We start from the raw sequence: 10,775 nt of genomic DNA on the forward strand, positions 1-10,775 counted from the left end.
ACCGAAACCCGATAAAGACCACCAAGACCCAGGCCACTACAGACCCATTTCACTACTCAACACCGACATCAAAATCCTCACGAAACTACTCGCCAATCGTCTCCTCCAATTCTTACCTAAACTGATACACCCGGACCAAGTAGGTTTCATCCCCTACCGCCAGGCCAGCGACAACACCCGGAGAACATTTGACCTCATCTGGCTAGCAAACAAACGCAACCACCCCACACTCCTCCTCTCCCTAGATGCCGAGAAGGCGTTTGACCGCATCCTTTGGCCCTACCTATTCACAACCCTCAACAAAATGGGCTTCCCCGAGACCTTTATCGGAATGATCAAAGGACTGTACTCTCAACCCACAGCAAACCTTCTCATCCCAAATACCCAACCTCCCACCTTCACGATCCACAACGGTACAAGACAGGGCTGCCCCCTCTCCCCTCTCCTCTTCGCCCTCTCCCTGGAACCCCTCCTACAAGCAATTCGACAGGACACAACCATTACCGGCATTAAAAATCGAGACACAGACTATAAGGTGGCGGCCTACGCGGACGACCTCCTGCTGACACTGACAAACCCCACGACATCCCTCCCCCCACTGCTGACCCTCCTAGAAGACTACGCAACAGTGTCAGGATACAAACTGAACCTCAACAAGACGGAAGCCCTCCCAATCCACATCCCCCACACAGCCTTAGAGGCACTTAAACTGACACACCCGTTCCGATACGAACCACAATCCATACAATACCTAGGAACGCGACTACCGGCAGAACTCAACATGACGTACCAAATTAACTACCGCCCACTATTAAACAAGGCAACACAGGACTTGGAGACCTGGCAACACCTCTCCATCTCTTGGCTGGGCCGCCTGGCATCAATAAAAATGAACCTCCTCCCACGATTCCTATTCCTATTCCAAGCCTTGCCCATACCCATATCCAAAGCAGACTTTAGATCTCTACAGACACGCATAGACAAATTTATCTGGGCGGGAAAGAAGGCACGGGTCAAAAGAGCAACATTATACGTACCGCATAAAATGGGGGGACTGGGCCTACCCAACTTGTGGGATTACCACCAGGCGGCCCAACTCGCACAAATACAGAACTTACATGCTCCAGTTGGGCAAAAAATCTGGGTAGATTTGGAGCACGACCTGCTCGGTCGGGACTTCCCCTCCCTACTTTTATGGCTACCAAAAAACGACAGACCACAGACCCCCCCAACAACACCCGCACTAACGCACTCCATACAACTCTGGGACCAAGTCACCCGCAAACATAAAATCATTAACTCCCCATCCCCGTTGACACCCATATTACGCAACACCCAATTCGAACCGGGAATGACCCCACAGGATTTTGCACGGTTCGAAGATAATGACTTGACCAGATTCTGCCACTTTTTTAGAGGACCACAACTACTCCCCTTCCCGGAACTACCGAACACCACTCCACTCACCACGTTCGACCACTTCCGCTACCTACAAATTAGGAGCTTCTTATCCCAACCACTCAACCACCAAGCGGCCACCACGCCGGCCACGACCTTTGAAAAAATGTGCATGCGCTCCCCAATACAAAGAGGGCAGATATCCATTATCTACGGTATACTCCACAACTCCGCCTCTCATGATGCCCTTTCATACACGGCAGCATGGGAGAGAAACATAGGACAACCAGAAGACCCATCGGATTGGAAAGAAGTATGGGACGCTACGGCCTCGCTCACAATCTGTGTCACACACAAAGAACAGGCGTACAAGACGATGTTCCGATGGTACATCACTCCCCTGAGGTTGAAGCAAATGCGCTTCTCCACCTCAGACCGATGCTGGAAGGGATGCGGAGAACAGGGCACCTACCTCCACCTCTGGTGGGAATGCCCCACGATCGCCCCACTTTGGAGCGAAATTGCCCAGTTGACAAACAGACTACTCCATAGCAATCTACCGCTAGACCCCTGGATATGGCTCCTCTCTAAACCACACGACACCCTAACACGAGCCCAAAACAAGCTCACAGCCCGAGTGGCACTAGCCACACGACGCACCATAGCCAGACACTGGGGCAACAACACCACCCCCTCCGTGCCTGAAGTCCAAAGGCGCATAGAAGAAGCCGTGGAAATGGATAAACTATCGGCCCTGATCCATGACACGACTAAATCTTTCCACAAGGTATGGGACCCCTGGATAATGAGAACGGCAACACTGCCATAACCCCCCCACATATACCCCCTACCAACCTAACCTCCCGCCCCTTCCCCGAGGGGGGGGGGGGGCAGGAGGGCGGGGGACACGCGAGGTTACCCCCCCCTTTTTTCTGGCTCTACTCTTCCCCCCCCCCTATCCCTCTCTCTCTCCCCCTACTCCCTCCTCCCCCCCCCCTAACACACACCTCATCCATGCCTACTCCAACATCGCAACCCTACCGCATCGACACCACACGCCAATGATCCGCCAGCCAGCCCACCACAAACACCACCCTAACCTACAACGGACTAAAACTGGCAGACACACGCACATCCCCCCTAACCCAGGCATGGCCGCACTGAATACCCCAACTAAGAGAGACTCCACCCAACCAGACACCGAGGAGACGGATATCTCCAACACACTCTCACAAATGATACACACCACTCGACACTTACCTCCCCGACCCATGTCAGACTCCACACGAACCACACACTGAGACAGACCCCACACCTCCACCCCCCCCCCCAAAAACTGAAGACACCAAACAATACCTACGAACACATACACATACGACAACCCCACCTCACACCCAACAATAGCGACTTAAACACACCACTAAATTGCTACAATAGACACCCCACACGACTGTGGGAGATTAGATCATTTCCCCCCCGGCTACATCGCCGGATAGAGAACTACCCTGCCCCCGACCAAGTTCAAACACCCCACTCCCCAACCCCCAGACCCATACCAGAAACAGTCGTACCAGAGGCTAAAAACCACATAGCAGACGAATCGCTACAACATCTGAAACAGACAATAACTGGTAACTTTCAGCCAAAATAAAACATACGACTACGATTTACAAACCCTATAACCTTACCCCCGCCCCCAAACTGTTTTACCTACCCCCCCCCCCCCCCGACGAAACCTAGACAACACATCCAAATGCCTCCACAGGTACACCCGATACGGGAAATCAAACTGGAAGGAATAACTACCCAAGACGGGCAAGATTGATTAAGCCCGCAGTATTGGTCTCTGCGCAAACCAACTGTATGATACCAACATTCAATGACCATGCTATTAACCAAAACCTTCCTTTCTGTTAAACCACCTTAATAACCACAAGAGCATAGGCTTCTGCGCAAGCCACCCTAAGTTTTCTTCTGCACACCTGTTGATGTTTTATATTATGTTTTATATTAAGTTTTGAAAAGAATGTATACTAACTGGTAATGTCTGTCAAAAAGTACATCGTCTAGATAGATACGAGCCTACAACTGCAACGACACTGTTCAGGTGAAAGACACGTTATAAGATCTCCTACACACAATCCCTTCACTCTATACATTGTCTTCAACCGCTAACTCAAACGCCTGACAAGCCCGGTTATACCTATACTCATACATAGTTTTAGATTTAATATTTGTTGTCTTAAAAATGTGCGCAATGTTATTGATATGATATGTTTTGTATTATTACTCGAGAATTCTCTGTAACTATTGTGGTCCAGAGAACCTAAATGTTACTCCGTGCATAAATGAAAATAAGGAATCTATAAAAAAAAAAAAAAAAGTATATGGGAACGACACCCCCAATATTGGTTACAACCATAAACAATGCACGGAATCATTATTGGAACAATGCTCGAGACGCAAAGTAAAGGAAAATGTACCCTACCCCCCACCCTTTTCATTTCTGTTCCCCACCCCAATCCCCAGATACAATAGATATCGACCAGAAGGTAGAAAATGTTTATTTGCAATTACAGCAGGTGGAAACCACCAACAGTTATATGATATAAACGCTTGAACCGTTTGTCTACCGCAAGAAATACACGATAGTTTTGTGAAATTTGTACTACAAATTTTAATCCCCCGTTTTCTTTTCTGTACCCCCACCCCATAAAACAAAAATCTTTCAAAATAAAGAATTTATAAAAAAAAATGATATGGAAATGTCCAGTGTTAATATCCAATAGGAGGTTGTTTTTTTGATTTTTAAACAAAAATAAATAAATGCCGTACAATGCTGTAAAATCCTTGAGGAAATGTCCTTTTGAATTTGCAAGAGTGTTCATTATTAGCCCCATAAGGACCAAACTTCTGCAATAAAAGGGAATCATGACGTCACACATGTCATGTGTCCTTAGGGGTTAAAGGGAGACTCCAGAAACCAGAATAACCTATGCTTTTTGCATTGGTTTTGATGCAAGGATCTTCCTGGTCTCTCTGTCTTCATTCACACAATTCAAGCTGCAGCTTTAAGCCTACACTTTCTGTAGTCTTACAAGTAACTTGTATATGTATATGGGGAACTAAATAGATTTCTAGGATATAGCCTATGATGTGGCCAGGCACATACATGGATGCAAATAACGATATAAAAAAAAAAATTTAAAAAAAAGAACGGTTAAAGGAACACTATAGTCACCTAAATTACTTTAGCTAAATAAAGCAGTTTTAGTGTATAGATCATTCCCCTGCAATTTCACTGCTCAATTCACTGTCATTTAGGAATTAAATCACTGTTTTTGATTATGCAGCCCTAGCCACACCTCCCCTGACTATGATTGACAGAGCCTGCATGAAAAAAAACTGGTTTCACTTTCAAACAGATGTAATTTACCTTAAATAATTGTATCTCAATCTCTGAATTGAACTTTAATCACATACAGGAGGCTCTTGCAGGGTCTAGCAAGCTATTAACATAGCAAGGGATAAGAAAATCTTAATTAAACAGAACTTGCAATAAAGAAAGCCTAAATAGGGCTCTCTTTACAGGAAGTGTTTATGGAAGGCTGTGCAAGTCACATGCAGGGATGTGTGACTAGGGTTCATAAACAAAGGGATTTAACTCCTAAATGGCAGAGGATTGAGCAGTGAGGCTGCAGGGGCATGTTATTTACACCAAACTGCTTCATTAAGCTAAAGTTGTTCAGGTGACTATAGTGTCCCTTTAATTAAAGCATTATAAAAAGGGTCATTCAAAAAAAATTGGGAATTGTTGATAAAATGATAACAAAATATCAAAAGGTCCAAAGAGCCAAACTGGAAAAGACTTTAACTAAACGTTTTCCAGCTTGAATATTTTGGCCTGAAACCTGCAATCCCTTTGTTGATCCTTTGCATTTCACAACTTCGTGAAATTTCTTTGACATTGTAACAGATCCCCTATACTCCGGCTGAGTATATCCGTTAGTAGTCTCCCGAATCCCAAGTGCTGCAGTGATTATAGCTCTCCTGTTTCCAGCAGAGTAGTGATTAGAGCTCTCCAATCCCCCAAAGATAAGCCTAGACTTCATGAAGGGGTAAAACGAATGTGTTTAATGGGAGCCACACACAGCCTTTTATGTGGCTCTCCATGCAAGGGGTTTCCTTAACCCCTTAAGGACACATGACATGTCTGACATGTCATGATTCCATTTTATTCCAGAAGTTTGGTCCTTAAGGGGTTAAACATATTCCAGGGGCATTCCCTGCTGGACCAGAGAGGAGACTACTTACAGATATTCCGCACACTCCTCCCCTGTGCTGGAGAGATAATTACCTAAGCACACGAACATATAATTATCTCAGGTACAAAAACATACAATATAACAAAACCCCCAAAACATATGAAAACCCCACAAAAGTCATATCCCTTGATAGCCCTGATCTGGGTGACCAACATATCCACAAATCACCCAGATCGATTCAGGGGTTTCGGGATTTTCATGGAAGTCAATTATTTGACCAACCGTGCACATGGTCCTATGCCTTAAAACAGTTCCAGGAAATCATGGCCAACGGTCGTTCTCTTTCGGGAGCACAAAAGTACATAAAACACCGCACGTGATCCTTAAGTAACTTGTGTAGCCTGTACCCCTTGTTCGTGGGACCGACCGAACAGTGCCTTTCTATTTGGGGTAGAACCGAACGCAGGCGATGATGGAAGTCCAGTGGTGTTCGGGAGTTTCTGTGTCCGATTTTAGTTCCATGAGATTTATGCCCAAACACCGCTCCCGGCAAGATGGCCGCCAATTTATGGTTGTTCATATGAAATGCAGCCACCCAGACAAACACTTAGAACACAGTGGTGGAAACTGCTACAAAGTATAACTTGGGCTTAACAAGCACCTGGGTGATCTCTGATTTGTGCGGCTGTTCGGTTCCCGTACAATATAAGCAAAAATGCACAAACCAAGCCTTTTTTCAGTGTATTTTGCATGGCCCATAATCCTAGGGCAGGAAGCTGACTAGCAGGCTCCTCCAGAAGCTTGTGACGAGGTTCGTCAGACATATTAGCACATACATTTAAAATTAGATTAAAAACCAACCTCTCAGTATCCCACTTTTGAATGCCTAAATTGCTCTTTAGGTATACCTAAACTATAATTATATACATTAAAGAAGCTCTGTCACTTCGGAGTATTTCATAAACCTAAACATCTAATCAATAGTCATACTAAGAACAGAAGAATTACACATAAATTGCAATACAATGAATAGCAATAAGGACTAAGATGCATCGAAAAGAATATAGATAGATGAGAATAATGCCATATACATAGAATACAGTTGCCTTGATAAAACAAGCACCAGTATCGCTATTGCGCCCAAACTTGACTTTGCCTCACAGACGAAATAGTACCACTGAGTTTCTAGTAGGCTCGTGTACAATCCATAGGAAAGTATAATATCACTTTCCATATAGTCTTTTAGGTGATGAAAAGTGGCAGAGAATTTACCAAAGCACAGGCAGATAAATTAGTCTTAGGATGAGGGCAGCAAAGCAAATTGGTTTTATTAAATTTGTTTTGTACGTCAACACAAAATGAAACCAAACTCATGCACACAGGAGGTTTCAAAGTCAAGAGGCAATATACATTAAAAAAGGGCCTTCCACTGCCCAAAAGCCAAAATACATCAAACAAATTTTTCACAACTCATTCAGTAAACTCCCAGTGTCAGATAGATCTCTGTTATACCGAGGAAGTCAGTGATGCTACAGTAATCAATGTATTGTTTACATTAGCCTGAAACCTGGTAAAAATGTGTCATCTGTTCCAAGCAGGTGGGAGCCACAGAAATAGCACCAGGACCCAAAATGGTGTCACAACCTGGGTTTAAGATCCACTGATCTATGCATTTATACCTGTTTATTAAAAAGGCAACACCATTACATTCTACTATTTTTTTTTTTTCCAAAAATCACTAGTGCCATTAAGTTGAGCGTTCATATATGACTATATGAAAATTTGGCAAATACACACATTCCTAAAAATCCCCATCTAATGTCTCAGCAAGGTGGATAATAAGCAATGAATGTAACAAAAAAATAAAAATAATAATTATAATTATATATAAAAAAAATCTGATATCTTTTGGATGAAACATCTAACTAAGGATAAAGCTACATAATAGTCCAAAAGGTTATTCAGCATGAAATATGGATGTAGCATGAGGCTGTATATTTATATTGTTGGTAAATTAAATTCATTAATCCAAGTTAATTGAGCAAGTGTCTGCAGAGATAACATGCACTTCATTACAGCAAAAATGTTGTAAAATAAACAAAGCTCAGAAAATACCTTAATCCCACTGTAATTCTGCAAATGTGTGTACACATAATGGACATATTTAAATTGTTCTCCACATATGAGTTAACCTATATGATTTAAGGAACACTATAATGTCGGGAACATAAACATGTCTTGCAACTATAGTGCTGGAATACAGGTTTAGTTCCCCAGTCTCCACCTCTGTGGAAATAAAATATCAACATTTATTTTTTTTATTTTTTTTAAAGTACCTTTTCTCCACTGCCGTGCCTGGTGAGTTCCGATGAGTTCCGCCAATACAATGCTTGACGAGGAAAAGCATCGGGAGACTACTTTGTCTCAGTATTTTTCCTACACCTGACACTTCTAGACCCTGGACGGATCTACTGCTGTCTAGAAGTGTCAATCTCCCTGCCATTAGTTCTGTCTATGAAGGATCTTGCTAGAGATTTCAATGCTGTACTCTCGCGCACGCGAGGGGCAGGTTCAGGTAAGTAAAACTCACCTTAGTCTCACCTGGCAACCAGATCCCTAGCGGCAATGCAAAGTCCCCATACTGATAGTGCCGCTTTTCGTGCCACAATCAATTGTGGGGTCTTTAACAAAACTTTTTTTTTTTTAAACCCTCAAAGTGAAATATCCTCTTGGACTGTGGCACCTGGGGTAGGGTAGAGCAGTTAGGAAGATATAGTTACCTTAAAAGGAATACACCAAGCACATTAAAAGGGTTACTCTTACCACCATGATCACTTCTGCTTTAAGAAGTGGTCATGGTGAGAGAAATCCGCTTGTGCAAAGTTTCTGCTTGAGAGATATTAGCAGGTTTGTGCCGGGACTAGTTACTACCGCTGTCCAGGACTGCCCAATTACAGTTCTATGCAAAAAAACGTACACCAGTTATCAGTGTGCACTGCACACTGACAACAGACATTATCAGCTTTTACCCTTGCACGCAGCACAGGCATCAATGCCCCCTCACTACCTCCCTTGTATCCGTCTTAGAGCCCTCCCTAGCATCCCACATTTCTTTCCTCCATTTTAATATTTAAATCTCCTCATTCCCCAGCTCTGAGCGTGCATACGCACTCTGGACCAGTGAGAACGGTCCAATGAAATGCATCTCTATGAGAAGTATTTGATTCGACCACAGAGAAAGGAGTGCGTTTGACTGCTTCGAAGCGCTAAAAGAGAACGTTGGCCAGTACTGCATTCCAGTTATGTTACTTTTTTAACAGGTTTGGGGGCTAAAAGGGGGGAGGGGGAGGGGCAGGACATGGTTAAGGAGTGCCTGGTATTTATTATAAAAAAATATATATATATATATTTATAGTAACCCCTTCAATCTGTACAACTCACTGTAGTGGTTGTGGTGCATGTATAGAAAATTTCATGTTAGATCAATAAGAAACCATAGATATCTACTGCACATCATAAAAGATGAAGTCAGTTTCCATCAGCTGTCACAACCAATGTCTGATGTGAAATGAAAACTCTGGCCCACTGTCACAGAGCGACACGTAAACAATATAGTCCCTATTTTGACTTGTGTATGTCTTGTGATTTCGTTCAATTTCAACACGGTCAAAAACAACTTAAAAAATGTGAACCCTATTTTACAGCTCAAAAGTGACAGAGCCACTTTGATACAAGAGCATAGAGCAGTAACCTCATGTGACAGCAAAGCCCTAAAGTGACAGGACTCCAAATTAATGGAAACATCATATAGCATATTTTTGTACATTCTGTTCATGTCCCAGGGTGATCACGGTGTATTTACATATTGGCACAAATGTATGAAGAATTAGACAGTAAGTTCCATAAATATCTGCGTATACAGATTGAGAGAGATATAAATATACATTCTTTTTCACTTTAAGTATAAAAAGGTAAAAAAATAATTTACCACATCAACCAATGTTATAATCAAAATATCTTAAATAAAAAAAAAAAATGTGACTTTTAGGTGATTGGAAGAGGATTGCAATAACAGAATAGGCAAACCGCTTCATGCCAATCATAAGATCACTCCAGAAGGTTCTCACGACTTCCAAATTTCCATGTAAGCATTTAATTTCACTACTTTATAATTTAAAACTACATCCTATTAGACATTTCTAGTATTTCATATGTAAAATTGATATTGGATATTTATACATATCCCTGTACAGCTGCAAAATACTACAGGATACTATCAATTCATGGTCTGGTGACTAAACAACGTACAAAGACAGATGAGCACATGAACTGAAAATCTCTAAAAGCGACAGAAAAAAAAAAACCATGCAAGTGTATAATTCACTAATGCCAAAACATGTGGAGAATTAACATGGGAATTTTAGGCCAAAACTGCTTTTGAGAAATTTTTCCAGTTTTTGTTAAATAGTTTGCAGGTTGTTTTTTTTTTTTTTTTTGTCAATTCACAGACAGACAGACAGACAGACAGACAGACAGACAATCTCTCAGCCCCTCTCATGCTTCTAACATGTTAGGAAAGGAGCTGATGAGAAAAATCACATTCTCTCAGGTTTATCCACTAAAGTGAAAATTGTCAGGAATTCAGTCAGCTTTACCTTAAATCTGGTTAAATTTTAAATAACCAGATTTAATGCCCGACCGTTTTCACATTAGTGTATAACCCTGTCTGTATCCAGAGCTTTCCTCCCTGCGTGTCAATGGTTAGAGAGAGGCTGAATCAAGTACAGCTGCCGCAAAAAGCGACTGATACCAAGGCATGCAACCCTCACCAATTTCTGGAAGGCCAGAACATTTATATCCATTTGCTGTCCTAAGTGTGAAGAAATCCTACCCAAAATCCTATATATAAAAAAAAAAACAACACAACTTATTTTACAAATAGAAACTTATGTAATAGAAAAGATGCAGATGGAAATAATGCATTTAAGGTGTTCTGGAACGATTCAAAGTAAATCAGGAGGAGATGTCAAGTTTTTATTGCATGACATGTCACCCACCTATTGAAATAATGGGCCGATTATATAATGAGAGAGTTCCTGGCTTTTAACCATG

At 42.3% G+C, this 10,775-nt stretch overlaps 1 protein-coding gene across 3 annotated transcripts in view; it reads right to left on the minus strand.

Annotated features, from left to right (window-relative positions):
* Positions 1 to 10,775, minus strand: part of SOX13 (SRY-box transcription factor 13) — a 64,615-nt gene that overhangs the window by 52,765 nt on the left and 1,075 nt on the right. The window lies entirely within an intron of this gene.

The sequence above is a fragment of the Pelobates fuscus genome, chromosome 1, assembly GCF_036172605.1.
Source record: "Pelobates fuscus isolate aPelFus1 chromosome 1, aPelFus1.pri, whole genome shotgun sequence".
Taxonomy (NCBI): domain Eukaryota; kingdom Metazoa; phylum Chordata; class Amphibia; order Anura; family Pelobatidae; genus Pelobates; species Pelobates fuscus.